The 14,800-nt window shown below is 43.1% G+C and overlaps 1 pseudogene; it reads right to left on the bottom strand.

Annotated features, from left to right (window-relative positions):
- Positions 1–4,554: 4,554 nt before the first annotated feature.
- Positions 4,555–7,902, bottom strand: LOC126794259 (putative pentatricopeptide repeat-containing protein At1g64310; annotated as a pseudogene).
- Positions 7,903–14,800: the final 6,898 nt, after the last annotated feature.

The raw sequence follows: 14,800 nt of genomic DNA, 5'->3' as shown, positions 1-14,800 counted from the left end.
CTGCATTATTACTGATTTGTGATTTGATTTGATTTACAATGGGTTATGGAGACGAAGACGAGAGTTCTCAGGTCAATGATATTCAGAAATTTGAAGTCTCTGTCAAGAATTCTGACAGTGGTTCTTTTGGAAGAGCCAAACTCAATGGAGCCAATTTCCGTAAATGGAAGAAAATTATGACAGCCCATCTCCGAGGAATGCACAAGATAAGACATGTAACCGGCGTCACTAAGGCTCCCAATGCAGATGCGGTTGTGGCCTACACTAAATGGGACGATGATGATGGCCTTGTAATGTCTGTCTTGTTCAAAGCCATGAATGAAGAGATACTTGACCTGGTAGCAGAATGTGATACCGCGCATGCAATATGGACGACATTGGAAGTCCTATTTACTAATGACTCTGATTGTATACAGGTTCATGAGTTAATGTGCACAGCCTTTGCAATGCACCAGGATGGGCAATCGGTGGCGCAATATTTCACCAAACTGAAGAATATTTGGGCTGAGATTGATGTGAAACTTCCTTGCATGATCAAGAATCAGGAGGATATTGTTTGGTACCAAAAAGAGAAGGAGCTTGAGCGAGTTCACCATTTCTTGAAAGGTCTTGATGCAAAGCATAACAGTGCGAAAGGCGAGCTACTCAGAAAGACCGAACCTCCTAGCCTGATCACAGCTTTCACATTTATCCGTAAGGATGAGTCTCAGCAAGAAAGTCTTCATAAGACACAAGTTGAAGTTTCTAGCCTCACTGTTCAGGCTACATCTCCAGCACCATCCCTTCAGCCATCCACTTCTGCTCCACTCCATAAGCGCGGACCACCACCAGGCTTCGGGAATCAGCCCCGCCCTCCTTGCTCTTATTTCCATGATACAAACCATGCTCGTGCAACCTGTTGGAAATTGTATCCACACCTTAGACCCCAGAGGCCTAATTATCGTCCTAAGGCGAAAGCAACTATTCAATTAGTTCCGGAACCAGATATCTATGGTGTGGTTGGACATGATCATCACACAGCAGGAGGAGCAACACCCACAGCATCAATAGCTGGTCGTGGTAAGATTGATATGGCTTTACATATTTCTCACTTTGTTGGTTTTGATACATGGATTATTGATTCTGGTGCGTCCGATCATATGACTTATGACAAATCTTACTTTACTATCTTATCTCCTCCACCAGTACCATATGTTACTAATGCTAATGGTGATGCATTCTCCGTATTGGGGAAATGGTCAGTTTGTATTACTCCCACAATAGAACTTCACAATGTGCTATATATACCTGCTTTATCTCATCATTTGATATCTATCCCACAATTAAATACTGAAGCCAAGTGCTCTGTGACATTTTTTCCCATGTATGTGATATTTCAGGATCTTCTCACCGGGGAGTTAATTGGTCGGGGGTATCTAAGGGGCAGGTTGTTTCATCTGGATCAGACGTATGCGGGGAAGAAACCAGGGGCACCGTCCCGGATCGCTTTGCTCTCCACTTCTGATAAGTTAAGTGAAGTTTGGTTATGGTATCGTCGCTTGGGGCATCCATCTTTTAGTGTTATGAAAACATCCATGCCTACTTTGTTTCTTGGTGTGGATGAGTCAGTTTTTCGTTGTGAAACATGTGTTTTGGGCAAGAGTCATTGATCTACTTATTCCCCTAGTACTTCTCATAAACCTACTCTTCCTTTTGAATTAATTCATTCTGATGTTTGGGGGCCCTCCAAAGAGTCTACCGTGTCAGGAATGCGGTATTATGTGTCATTTATTGATGATTGCACACGTCTTTCGTGGATTATTCTTCTGAAAACCAAAAATGAGGTTTTTTCGGCTTTTCAAGCCTTATATACCACTGTCCAAACACAATATAATGCCACAATTAAAATTCTTCGTTCTGATAATGGGGGGGGGGGAATATGTGAATCGTGTCTTTCAGGAATTCTTTAACGCACATGGAATTGTTCATCAAACAACGTGTCCTTACACACCTGAGTAGAATGGCGTTTCCGAAAGAAAAAATCGTCATTTACTTGATATGGCCCGGTGTATTCTCTTTAGTGCCCATATACCTAAATACCTTTAGGGTGATGCTGTCCTAACTTCTGCTCATCTCATTAATCGTCTTACATCCCGTGTCCTTGGAGGCAAAGTTCCATATGAGGTGCTTGCCTCCCATGTTTCCTTACCCTCTTTTTCTAATCTTCCCGCCCGTGTTTTTGGTTGTGTTGTTTTTGTCCATCTTCCAAAACATCAGAGGTCTAAGTTGGATGCCCGAGTAGTTAAATGTGTGTTTGTTAGATACAGTGGACATCAGAAAGGGTACAGGTGCTATCATCCACCTACCAGACAGTATTATGTCACTATGGATGTTACTTTCTTTGAGGACATGAGCTATTTCACGTCTTCTGATATTGCTCTTCAGGGGGAGAATTCATATTTTGAAGAGTTGTATCATGAAGAGGGGGAGACAAGTCAGTCAGGAGATATGGTGCCAGGTTCGATTGAGATTAATGATATATCAGCTACACATGCACCACCAGATGATTCTGGTTTAGTCACTCCAGAGATTCAGGTACCAGAAGCTGACAGCACAACTGCCCCTCCGACCTCGCCTACTGTTGTTTATACCCCTGACCAATGTTTCCCTGGTACAGAAGATCACTCATTTGAGATTAGTCATTCTATTGGGGCAAATAGTGGTGAAGCTAATAGTAGACAATATGTCCTACCACATAGGTCTACTCGGGGTCAGCCAACAAAAAAATATGAACCTACCCTTCAGGCTAAAGCTAAGTATCATGTGGCAAACTTTATGTCTACCAAAAGATTGTCTAAGTCATATGAATCATTTGTGAATCAAATTTCTGTTGTATCAATACCTAACAAAGTGCATGATGCATTGAGAGATCCAAAATGGAGGAAAGCGATGGAAGAAGAGATGGAAGAAGAGATGGAAGCATTACAGAAGAACAATACTTGGGAGCTTGTATCTTCACCATATGGCAAGAAGACAGTGGGATGTCGTTGGGTGTTTACAGTGAAGCATAATCCGGATGGGTCGGTGAGCCGGTATAAAGCACGCCTAGTAGCAAAAGGGTTCACCCAAACATATGGCATAGACTATGATGAGACATTTTCACATGTTGCAAAGATGAACACTATTCGGGTATTGCTCTCTTTTGCTGCTACCTTAAACTGGCCACTTAGACAGTTTGATGTTAAAAATGCATTCATTCATGGAGAACTTACAGAGGAAGTATATATGGATATTCCTCCTGGATATGTGGTAGATTCTCCAGATAACTTTGTATGCAGATTGAGAAAGTCTTTGTATGGTCTTAAACAGTCTCCTCGTGCTTGGTTTGGAAGATTTTCACAATTCATGAGGAAAATTGGCTACAGACAGAGTAATTCAGACAAACACCAACAAGGGAAGGTAACAGCCATATGTTGACGATATGGTAGTTACTGGTAATTATACTATTGAGATGGATAGATTACAGAAACAGCTAACCACAGAGTTTGAGATGAAGGACCTAGGTACACTCAAGTACTTCTTGGGCATTGAGGTAGCCCGGGGAAGTGATGGAATCTATCTGTGTCAGAGAAAGTACATTCTTGATCTGCTAACAGAGACATGTATGCTAGATTGCACTCCAATTAATACTCCTATTGAGCAGAACCATCGGTTAGCAGAGTACCCAGATCAAGTGCCCATTGACAAAACTCGTTATCAGAGGCTAGTTGGACGCCTGATTTATTTGTCACATACCAGGCCAGATGTCGCATATGCAGTAAGTGTAGTGAGTCAGTTCATGCATAATCCGAGCGTGGATCACATGGATGCTGTTGTGAGGATTTTGAGGTACTTAAAGTCAGCTCCAGGGAGAGGAGTAATGTTTTCTAATCACAACAATATCCTTGAGATTTGTGGCTTCACAGATGCAGACTGGGCTGGAAATATTACGGATCGAAGGTCGACATCAGGGTACTTTACATTTGTTGGAGGTAATCTTGTTACGTGGAGGAGTAAGAAATAAAATGTGGTAGCTCGAACTAGTGATGAAGCAGAATACAGAGGAATGACTCAAGGAGTGTGCGAGTTATTGTGGCTTAGGAATTTGCTACAAGATTTGGGTGTTAAGCCTAAGTGTGTTATACAGTTGTACTATGACAACAAGGCAGCTATTGATATTTCACAGAATCCTGTGCAGCATGATCGTACAAAACATGTAGAGGTTGATCGTCACTTTATAAAGGAGAAGTTAGACGCCAAGATCATTTGTTTTCCGTTTGTTCCTACAGAAGAGCAACTTGCGGATATACTCACAAAAGGAGTGTCTAAAAAGGTCTTTTATGACTCACTTAGCAAGTTGGGCATGGTTGATATGTATGCGCCAACTTGAGGGGGAGTGTTAGAATGAGTTGGAACAGCTAGATAAAGTATAACCATGGTGTGTCAACAACTAGGATTAATCATTAGGATTAGTGCTAATATTCTCCAACTCTCCTATAAATAAATAGCAAAGCTTTGTAACAATTCATCAAACAATCAATACAAATCCTCATATTCAAGTGTATCCCCACAGGCATCACAGCATGATAAAAGGGCTCCCCAAATGCCACTGTCCACTGGTTCTGGCAATGACAAAATCAGATTGTAAGCCTCTTCCAAACTGCCCTCCATCCCAAGAAGATTCACCAGAACATTAATGCCAAACTCTTCTCTCATTTTTCTGAAAATTTCTTGGCCATCTTTGACAAGCCCAGAATGGCAGCATGCAGAAAGGAGAGTAGAGAAAGTATCTTCATCAGGTACTAATCCGTTTTTCAGTATGTCATTGAACATCCTAAATGCCTCAGCGGCAAGTCCATGCAAACCAAGACCCACTATTAACGAATTGTATGAAACAATATTCTTCTCTGGCATAGCCTCAAAAACACGAGTTCCCATTCCCATGAAACCACACTTTGAATGCATGGCAATGAGAGCAGAGGAAATCATCACATCTAATACAAGTTCTCGGCGAAGAACATAAGCATGTATTTCACTACCCGGCCCTACATTTGCTATCTGAGAAGCAGCAGCCAACACTAGCAATCAAAATAGGATCTGCCCTGTTGCTTTCCATGTTCAAAAAACATGTGAAGAAGAACAAAGCCTTTCCATAATCTCCAGATTGAGAATACCCGGTTATCAAAGAAGACCAAGTAACTAAATCAGGCTCAAACCACTAAAAACTTTATGTGCAGAGTCCATACACCTGCATCTTGAATACATGCTCACAAGTACACTACACACATGATCATTATAATCCAAACTACACTTCAAACAAAGACCATGTGTTCCTTGGCCAACACTTAACAAGCTCGAATCTTTCAAACCCGAAAGCAACCCGACAAATGTATATCCATCAGGCACTACCTCCATGCAACTTCAAAAAAAAAAAGGCACTACCTCCATGCATCTCATCATACTAAATAGTTCCAGCCCTTTATCCCAAAACCCGAAATTCCCACAGCTTAAAATCATAGAATTCCACATCACCTAGTCTGGCTGTGGTGTTACATAAAACACCCTACTTGCGACCCAATTTTGAATAAGCAGAAATAAGTGAACTACTACAAATGGAATCCAATCCCAACCCAGAAACTGTAACTCCACAGTGCACAAGCTTCAATCCATTTATATCATAGCTATCGGAGCAGGCACGTATAAGACAAGCATAAGTGAAGTCATCAGGCTTGGTTTCACTTCTAACCATCCTATTAAACAGAGAAAATGCATGCTCAAATCTGTAAGCTTGAGCGTGGGCTCGAATAATGGAGTTCCAGAGATAAACACTTCGGCTGGGACTTTCATCGAACACCTTACGTGCATAGTGAAGGGCACCACTGGCTGCATAGTATCTAATTAGTCTAGCCGCGTAAAATGGGTCATGCGAAAGATGGGTCCTGATGATCAAAGCATGCAACTGTGTGGTTCTTGATAGAGATTGGTAAACCTTGGACAGCTCCAAACAAAGTAGTTCGAACTGAAATAACATCGAAGCTCTAATTAGAGGCTTGGAGCTTCAATGTAACACATGGGTTGTGATCAAGACTCAAAGCTTCAGACATAAGCTAACTTGGAGCTTTAAATCCACACATGGGTTATGACCAAGATGCAAATTTGAGACATGGGTAATGGGTTTTGATAATTATGCTGCAAAATTGTAAATAGAAGACTAGAAGAGGACATGGAGAGCAGTACTTACTGAAATTTGAAAAACCAACAAAGAGTGGAGTGTGATTGAATTTATAAATTACACTGTTACACATATATGAATAGATAGTAACATTTTAGGGGTGCTAATATTGTGCTGGAGGTGGGGGAACAGACCATATGTGAAATCCATTTTTGGAGGGAGCAGGTGGTGGCTGAAGTCTAGATTGCTGCAGCTTCCTCAAACTCAAAGCCAACATTTGGCTGCCTTTGTTATGATGAAAATGGTACATTCTTTGACATGCAGCTCCAAAGCAACCTTCTCTCCTTGACAGTGTTCTTGAGCCGTGTTCCTCACCACCTAATTGAATTTAATGCCATGAAAAGATTATTGCATATCAGCCTTGATGGCCTTTGACATAATTGGATTTTGCATATTATAAACTGTACATATGTACACTTATGCATGCATAATGAGAGAGGTACTGTATCAGTATTACCAAATGCAGAAGCTGCTGGAAAGGCCCCCATAAGAAGCAACACTACTAGTAGGGCTGCAATCGCTGCAGACTTTGCCGGAAAACCATTCATCATCGGAGTCTGCAACTGGATACAGCAACTTCAATAGCCTCAACTCGCACGTTGTTACATGAAGGTAAGGGGAATCATGTATATATATAGACTTTACATCAGTGTATAATTGGCTGCTAGCGGTAGTTGCAAGAAGAGTTCTGCATTTGCCTGCCTCTAATCCTCTATTATTTAGATATTTTCAAAAGGAAATCAATCTTGGACTTTTAGTCCCATACCTTTCATTAGTTCCCCCACCACTCAATAATTGCATCCGCAACCAATCAGTTTTGTAAATACCTTGTCCATGTAGATGCAACCAGCATGGATCATCAAATTTTAGAATTATCTTTGATAAATATAGAATTATGTATCAAGGATTTTTATCATCACAATTACATGTACGTCATGTTTCATACTACTAAAGTTTTACTTTTTAATTCATACCACTTCAAGTAATTATAGGTTCAGATAATTTTCTACAACAAAAGCTGGGAGAGTAGTAAATACAAAAAAGTAATCAAATAGTGGAGTTTGATTGGTATAAAGATGGTCCTCCTTTTAACCCATTGAAGAACAATGTTACAAAAAATAAGTACACTAGAAGAAATTAAAATAAGAGAGCTACTCTGTTGGAGGTGGAGCTGGGGGAACAAAGAACATATGAACTTGACTTTTGGTGGGTGCATGTGGTGGCTGTAGACTCCTCAACCTCAAGCCCAACATTTGGCTTCCTTTGCCATGAATAAAGTCCACAGTTTGACATCTTGTTCCATAGCATCCTTTTCTTCTTGAAAACGTTCTTCTTGTGGTGCCATCATATCCTTTACCACCTAATTACATTTTTATGCCATGAAACGATAACTTGTAAATCTAGCTTGTATCATGAAGAATACTGTTATATATATTTTTAATTTGGAGAAAAACAATGATAGGGAATTAAGGGACTGTTACGTTATATAGATCATTACCATCTTTCATAATTGCAGAAGTTGCTGGAAAACCCCTACTAGTAGTGCTGCAGTCACTGCAAATTTGGCCGGAAAACCGTTCATCATTGATGTTGGAACTGGAAAGAAACTTCAAAAGGCCTCAACTTTGTTGACAAGGAAGGGAAAAGCAAAGATTTATAGACTTGGCTAGAAATCTAAAATAAGAGTTTTCCTTTTTTGCCTGCTTTGGTTGAATTCAACCTTAGACTTTTAGTCCCATAGACCGTAGTTTTCAGATGTCCCCCTATAAATCAATTTTGCAACAAATTAATCATTGACCTGACAATTTCTCTTGGGACGAAATATAGGACTTAGACGAGGACGAGAACAAAATTACATAAAAATAAAAAATGTTACAGACAATTGCACAAGAAGTAAGATCTTAACAAAGAAAGCTCATATAGTCCTAGAGTCAGTGCAACTGTGGTGATGGAGGTGGAGGTGGAGATGGTGGTATAAACATTCCATGAACCTGAACTCCAGCAATTGGCTGCATGTATCGTGAGATAGGTCTTTTCTTTGACATGCAATTCCAAAGCAACCTTCTTTTCTTGAAAATGTCTTTCTTGAGCCATACAACTCTTTCCCACCTAATTGAACTTTCTTGAGTCAATTAAAAGAAATGTAAGATAATGTGAATCTACTTACAAACATGAAAAGACTGGTGTTTATGTCATTGAGTCGAAGCGGGGGAGTATTATATGTACATAATTTTGCAGATTTTTTTCAGCAAGATTGGAACTTCTTCTTTTTGTTTCTAACATGATTATGTGGAAGCCACTTAGCCGCACTGATTCTGATGATTTACACAAAAATTATAAAATCCATATATATCCATAGTTTTTTTTTTATGAAAATTATACATGCATAGTTGCATACCAGTTTCTCAGGCACAACAACACAAGTACTAATTAACATGAAAAAGTTATATTACCCGCTGGAATCAATACAGAAGTTGCTTGAAAATTCCCCATAAGAATCAATAGTAGTAGGGATGCAATCACTGAAAACTTTGCCAGAAAACCATTCATCATCAATGTTGAACCAGAATTGATAACTTCAAAACGCCTAAACTCTGTTGTAAACAGTATGAATAAATAAAGGAAGAGGAAGCATATTATGGAGGATTAAAGACTTTGGATTGTTGGCTACTTGAAGAGGAGTCTTGCTCTTGCCTTCTTTGGTTTAGATCTTTTTTTAAACTGATGATTTCAACCTTAGTTTTAGTCCCATACGGCCATACCTTTCATGTATTAAAGTGCTTTACCAACCAAGTCAGTAGATAGCTTATGCATGTGTGGACATTTATGTAACCAAAAATTTTGCTGGTTCAACAATCAACATCATCAAACATTCAAACATATATAGACTTTGCTAACTATATCACCACCTCTTTGCATGCATGATGCAACATCATCCTAACATTTCTAAGTAAATGTTGAGCATCAGTTGCCTGGTCAACAATACAATATCCTGACATCCATGTATGTCATGCTACATAACATTTCCAAGTTAATATTGGTGATAAATAGTCAAAATAGAGGACAAATAGAACACAGTTTTGTGGTAGAGGTCTGAAAATTTATTCTCTCCACATAAAGAATAATACAACACCAGATTAACAAACATCAAAATCGTCCATAGATTACACAAATAACATATGAGGAGATAGGGGGAGCACTGTAAGCTCTTGCTCTTTTCTTAGTGGGTGGCGGCGGAGGGGATTTGCTTGTTACTTTTAGGCTCCGAGCGGGCACTATTTTGTTTCCGACAGTGGCATTCTGACAAGTGACAACCATGGTTACCTTCTTTTCTCCAAGTATCCTCGTCAAGCCATGTATACAATCAACATGCCATGAACTCTTTTGATCACCTATAGTCATCATAGGAAATTGCAAAGCAAGAGATGTTATAGAGAATAGGATCCTTGAATACTTAAATCTACTACTTATAATGCAGAGTTCAACTGAATAAATGGAAGAACTTTATCAAATTAAGAAGTTATTACCATGAGGAACAAATACAAAAGTAGCAGGAGAAGCAACCAAAAGGTATATTGCTACCACAGCTAAATGTCACGAGCTTACTTCTTTCGCTATGCTACTCGTGCGGCCTTAGCAACTCCCTTATGCTAAGTCAGCCTTACTCGCAAACGCCCTGCTAGAACAATTGAAACACAAGAGAATATTTCGAAAGAGAACTTATATTGAATAAGAGAACTTACAAGTTTACTTGATAGCTTGCTTGCTAGATTGCTTGATGGATGAAATGAGAGGGGTGCCTTGCTATTTATAGGCCTCCTCATCATACTTTACAAGTTCTAGATATTTCTAGGACTATGTACATTGTAGAGAATTCTAGAGAACTCTACTTAACTCTACATAAGTCTAAGAGACTCTAAGATGATCCTTGAGTGTTGTAGAGAACTCTTGAATGGTCTAGTTCCACTAGCCTCTCCAAGGTTCTAGAGAAGTCCGGAAATGTCCCAAAGCTTCTTGAGACTTCTATCGCCTTCTATGATCTTCTATGATCTTCCAAAGTGTTCCACAATGTTCCGGATCCGTCTAGAATGCTCAAGGTAAAATTTGGCTTAAGTTGGCGGGATGTAACATTCTCCCCCACCAAATCCCGCGATGCCCTCATCGCGCCTCGTTGTATTGCTGGATCTTGTCCTTGAACTGCCAAAGCGTATCCTCGGACTCCCAGCTTGCTTCCGTATCGGGCAGGCCTCTCCACTTGATGAGGTACTCTTTGTAACTTGGTACGCCTCGACGTCGAATGACCCGATCTGCGAGTACTTCATCGACTTCCTTGTCAAAGTTGGTGATTACCGCCGTAGGTGCCCGATGCGATATGCCCCTTGACGGGTCTTCCTCGTCCTCATTGTATGGCTTCAACATACTCACGTGGAAGACCGGATGTATCTTTAACTTGGGCGGGAGGTTGAGCTTGTATGAAACTTTGCCGATGCGCTTGATAACTTCAAATGGCCCTTCGTACCTGCGGATCAAGCCTTTGTGCACCTTCCTAAAGGCCTTGAACTGATGTGGCAAGAGTTTCACAAGTACACGGTCGCCTTCCTTGAACTCGACATGCCTCCTCTTTTTGTCCGCCCACTTCTTCATCCTCTTGGCAGCCTTGTGCAATGTCGCTCGAGCTAACTCCGCTTGGTCGTGCCATGACTTGGCAAACTTGAACGCGGCTGGACTCTTCCCTTCATAGGAAGTGGCAAGGGATAGAGGGGTTGTTGGCTGCTGTCCCAAAACGATTTCAAAAGGACTCTTGTTGGTGGCCTCACTTTGCTGCAGGTTGTAGGAAAACTGCGCCACATCTAGAAGCTTGGCCCAATCCTTTTGATTGGCACTCACGTAGTGCCGTAAGTATAGCTCCAAGAGAGCATTGACGCGCTCCATTTGACCGTCGTTTTGTGGATGGAAGCTTGTTGAAAAGTTCAAGTCTGACCCCAACATCTTGAACAGCTCCGTCCAAAATCTCCCCGTGAAGCGCGGGTCTCTGTCGCTGACAATGTTCTTTGGAACTCCTCAAAGCTTGACTACATTGCGTAGGAATAGCCTTGCTGTCTCCTCCGCAGTGCAGTCGGCTGATGCGGCCATGAAGGTTGCATACTTGCTGAATCTGTCCACTACCACTATGATGCTCCCAAACTGCTCGGACTTCGGCAGGCAAGTGATGAAGTCCATAGAGACACTCTCCCATGGTCTCTCGGGAATGGGCAAGGGGTCTAGCAAGCCCCCCGGCTGCTGCTGGACTACCTTGTCTTGTTGGCAAACTAGACAAGTCCGCACATACTCTTCGACCCCGTCTCGCATCCTAGGCCAATAATACATGGACTTTACCAAGGCAAGTGTGCGTTTCATACCTGGGTGGCCGGTCCATTTGGAATCATGACATTCCTTAGTTAGCTCCCTTCGCAAGCTGCCCCACTTCGGTACGTAGATGCGGCGGCCTCTTGTATAGAGAAGGTCGTCGTCTAGCCAAAACCTCCGAGTTTTGCCTTCCTTTGCTAAGGTGATGAGGCTTTGTGCTTGAGGGTCTACCCTTAGTCCCTCCTTGATCTTGCTTAGTAATGGGCTAGTGACTTGAGAGATGCTTGCAAATTCCGCCTTGCGGCTTAGTGCATCCGCAACCATGTTTGCCTTTCCGGGCTTGTACTCTATGGTGTAGTCGAACTCCGCCAAGAAGTCTTGCCACCTTGCTTGCTTTGGACTTAGCTTCTTTTGAGTTTGGAAGTAGCTTGTTGCTACGTTGTCGGTCATGATCACAAACTTTGTCCCAAGCAAGTAATGTCGCCACACTCGAAAGCAATGGATGATGGCAGTCATCTCTTTCTCTTGCACGGTGTAGCGCCGCTCCGTGTCATTGAGCTTCCGACTCTCATAAGCAATTGGATGTCCCTCTTGCATGAGAACTCCACTGATGGCAAAGTCGGAAGCATCGGTGTGCACTTCGTATGGCTTGGAGTGATCCGGTAGGCTAAGTACGGGCTCCTCGCATATTGCCTTCTTCAAGTCTTCATAGGCTTCTTTACACTCCGTTGTCCATTCCCATGCCTTGTTCTTCTTGAGAAGGTCGGTTAATGGTGCAGCCCTCGCCGAGTATCCCTTGATAAAACGGCGATAATAGTTAACTAGCCCAAGAAAAGATCTTAAGTCATGTACCTTGGTGGGTGGTTCCCATTCTTGGATGGAATGCACCTTGCAATCCTCCATCATAAGCTTGCCGTCCTTGATCTTGTGCCCCAAGAACGACACCTCCGGCTTGGCGAATGAGCATTTCTCCATCTTGATGTATAGTTGGTTTTCCCTCAAAACCTTAAGCACTTCCCGCAAGTGCTCCACATGCTCCTGCATGGTCTTGCTATACACCACTATGTCGTCCAAGTAGACGACCACAAACCGATCAAGGTAGGGGTGGAATAATTTGTTCATCAAGGTGCAAAATGTCGCCGGTGCATTAGTTAGACCGAAAGGCATGACCAAAAATTCATAAGATCCATACCTTGTGATGCATGCGGTCTTCGGCTCATCTCCTTCCGCAATGCGCACTTGGTAGTACCCCGAACGAAGATCTAATTTGGAAAAATATCGTGCATGGCCCAATTGATCAAAGAGATCGGCAATGAGAGGAATAGGGTACTTGTTCTTTACCGTGATCTTGTTGAGTGCCCTATAGTCGATGCACATGCGTAGAGATCCGTCCTTCTTCTTTTGGAATAAGACCAGGGCACCGAATAGGGCTTTCGAAGGTCTAATGAACCCCGCGTCCAAGAGCTCCTTCAATTGCCTCCTTAGTTCCGCTAACTCCGGCGGCGCCATGCGGTATGCACCCATGGTGGGTGGTTTGGTCCCTGGTTCCAACTCTATCTCATGGTCGATCTCTCTCCTTGGGGGTAGTTTCTTAGGCAGCTCCGTGGGTGATACATCCTTGAACTCTTCAAGAACTGCTGCTACCTCCTTGGGCATGTCATCTTGTGGCCTTGGCTCCTCATCATCAAACTCACTAAAGATGGCCAAGTAGCTTTCCTCTTCCCTCTTGATGCCTTTCTTGAATTGCAATGCCGCAACCTTGATGTCTTGCTTTGCTCCTCGGGTTGTTGGCACCACACACGACCTCTCGCCATCCATAATGCATAAGCTATTGGCGAATGGCACCGGGAATGCCTTGACTTGATCATGAAATTCCAACCCCAAGACTACCTTGTAGTCATCCATCGGTACAATTGAGAAGTCTAGGCTTCCACACCAAGCTCCCACGCTTGTCTTGACTCCTCGAGCTACTCCTTGTATGGGGCGGGCAGGTGAGTTAACCGCCTTGATGGAGCCCCCTCCATTGCTTGCCTTTAGTCCTAGCCTGCGTGCCTCCTCAATGGAAATGAAGTTGTGGGTTGCCCCCGTGTCGAGCATTGCCGTTGTTGGCTTCCCACCTATGGTGATGTCCGTGAAGAGTAAACCTTTGGCTTGGACCTTGGGTGTAGAGAGGATTGCATTAAGCACCTGCAAAGACCCCAAGTGTGCACCTCCATTGCCACCCTCGGCTTCACTCTCGCCTTGATGATTTCCTAAGAGCGCGCTTAGTGCTCTCCTTTGTGGGCAATGCCTAGCCCAATGCGGACCATCGCATAGGAAGCACTTGTTGTCGTTTGGCTTGTCCGAGCTCCGCATGTCCCTTGACTTGCCTTTATCCTTGAACCTTGCCGAGTAGCTCTCACGGCGGGGCTCCTCCTTGCGTTGGATCTTGTCTCCCCCACCTTTGGCATAGTTGCTCTTCTTCTCTTTTGGCTTGGTGGACTCTCTTGGACTTGAGAAGTCAACTAAGCCTTCGGCCACGGCTATGGCGGTAGCAAGGTCTTGCACTCCACGTCGCCTAAGCTCCGTCTTGGCCCATGATTGGAGACCATCCATGAAATTGAAGAGAGCATCCTTGTCGGATAGGTCGGGAATCTCAAGCACCAAGTTAGTGAATTCTCTAACATAATCACAAATTGGCCCGGTGTGCTTGAGCCTTCGCAAGCGAGCTCTTGCCTCATCCTCGGCATTCTCGGGATAAAATTGCTTCTTGAGCTCTTTAACAAAGTCATCAAAGGTAGAGATGGTGCACATACCTCTTTCGACATCTCCTCGCCTTCTCCTCCACCACAACATGGCGGTGTCGGTGAGATAAAGAGTCACGGTCTTTATCTTGGCATCCTCCTCCATGATGCCTACGGCCCCAAAGTATTGATCTAGCCCCCATAAGAAGTTGTCTACTTCTCGAGCGTTGCGCATGCCTCCGAAGCTCCTTGGCTTTGGCACCTCGATCCGCTTGGCTTCCACGTTGCTGCTGGTACTAGCCCCCGCGGCTAGTGCGCGCTTGCAAAGGGCAAGATCTGCTTGCATTGCCTCCATGCGTACAGAATCTGCCTGCATCTCCTCCATGCGTGCAAACATGCTATTGTGCTCCCTTTCTTGCACTTCACGCATCCGGGCGAGTTCCCCCATGAACTCCTCACGAACCTTGTCAATCTCTCCCCG

The sequence above is a fragment of the Argentina anserina genome, chromosome 5 (genome assembly GCF_933775445.1).
Source record: "Argentina anserina chromosome 5, drPotAnse1.1, whole genome shotgun sequence".
NCBI classification, from domain to species: Eukaryota; Viridiplantae; Streptophyta; class Magnoliopsida; order Rosales; family Rosaceae; genus Argentina; species Argentina anserina.
The sequence above is the reverse complement of the archived record's forward strand: the minus strand, read 5'-3'. Positions and strand labels throughout refer to the sequence as shown.